Source organism: Trypanosoma cruzi, genomic scaffold (genome assembly GCF_000209065.1).
Source record: "Trypanosoma cruzi strain CL Brener 1047053517085 genomic scaffold, whole genome shotgun sequence".
NCBI lineage: Eukaryota > Euglenozoa > Kinetoplastea > Trypanosomatida > Trypanosomatidae > Trypanosoma > Trypanosoma cruzi.
The window spans coordinates 266877-268514 of record NW_001849553.1 but is presented as its reverse complement, the minus strand read 5'-3'; the positions used below and the strand labels follow the sequence as shown (position 1 = coordinate 268514).

Genomic DNA, 1638 nt, shown 5'->3' with positions numbered 1-1638 from the left:
CACACACACACGCGATAGCTCAGGCTGCCGTCACTCGGAGCACACGACACATCCACCGGCACAACCACCGCATCCGCATCACCAGATACATCTCCAGGAATCCCAGCAGCCGTCACGCACACGGAGCGAGCACCCACCACACATTCACACGGAGCAAGCGAACCCTCATCCATCCATGACGCGGCACAAAAACCTACAGCCATCCCGCCCTCAATGGGATTTGGAGCCCAACTCAACGCAGCCACACGCAGTGCATCACACCCGCAGGAAAAGAGAGTCGGGCTGCGCACTCCTTCCACCTCCCTCCTCCTCATGGCCACGGAAGAAGACAATAGCCGCCACGCGCAACTGCCAGCATGCACTACAAAAGAAGCATCCAAATCCGCTGCAATGTGCATCTTGTGTGTGTGGTTGTGTGTGCCTGCAGAAACACAAAACAAAGACGTGGAAAAAAGGGAACAGAGCATGCGGAGAGACACACAAAAATGTACAGCGGAGACGCATGGCAGAAACAACTAGAAGACCGCTCAAACTCATGAATTGCCGCTGCCTGGGCTGCGGCAATTCACACAAGATTTATTCAAAACAAAAAAAGAACGTTCCCCTTCGTCTTATGTAAACCCCATCACACAAAATAATTATAAATAAAAAAGAAGTCGTCCATTACTGCTCCACACAAATTAACAAAAGACAGCCGGCTGCTGTGTGGCCACACCAAACCGTCCGCGTACATTTTGTCCGAAAATAAAATTAAAAGATATTTAAATGTCGTTCAACCGTCCGACCTCCGTGTGTCCGCACATCGTTTATATTTCATGGGGTCATCGGCGTGTTGCTGCTCCCCTCAGTCCTCCCATCGGCGCGTGAGTGCGGCCCGCAGAGCACAGTCACTCGTGTGTGTGGGGACTGAGAGAAGCACGCAGACACGACGGCAGTCGCGTCACTCCATCGGGAGAGTGAGCGCAGCAAAAGAAAAAAACATCAGGAGGGGAAAATAAATGCTCACAAGACAGACCCCGAAGGCTCTGCCGGCGCAAGAAATTCACACAAAAGCAAAAATAAAGAAAAACACGGCGGCAGGGTGTGTGGCGCTGCGGGTGTCTGCCCGCCCTGGCCGCAAAGAAAACAAAACAAGAGGGAAGAAATGTGTGCTCCGCCCCACAGGCCCTCGTCGCACGCCCACACGTCACGGCTCCCTCAGCGCGCCGTTCGTCGCGGCCCCTCCTCATGCGTGCAGCAGGCGAGGCGCACAGGGCCGTCGTCATGAGCGTGTCGGTGGTGTGCGAGTGGAGCAGTTGGGCGGAAACACACGGCACCCCTCACAGGAAGAGTGCAGAAGAAACAATTAAAAGAGGGAAGAGTAGAAAATAAAGGAGAAACGTCCATAGTGATTGCCCCAAAAGCAAAAAAATGAATGGATGGGGATGAAAAAAAAAAGGAAACGAACAGAAAAAAACAAGAAAGTAGAAAACAGGAAAATAAATTTAAAATAAGCAAAAAAAAAATTTTATGAGGAAAATTTATTCCCATGGGAGAAGTACTTCTGTGCTCGGGAGGTCGCAAGTGTTCCACGCGGCAGCCAGCCACTCCTCACAGAGCCGCAAACCCCCACAGTCTCAACAGAAGGAGCAGCGGCAG

The 1638-nt window shown here is 52.0% G+C and overlaps 3 annotated features.

Moving 5' to 3' along the window:
• Positions 1 to 1638: a sequence feature (areas not merged during assembly with more than two copies in the genome that could not be assigned to a particular haplotype).
• Positions 632 to 652: a sequence feature (AT_rich).
• Positions 1428 to 1505: a sequence feature (T-rich).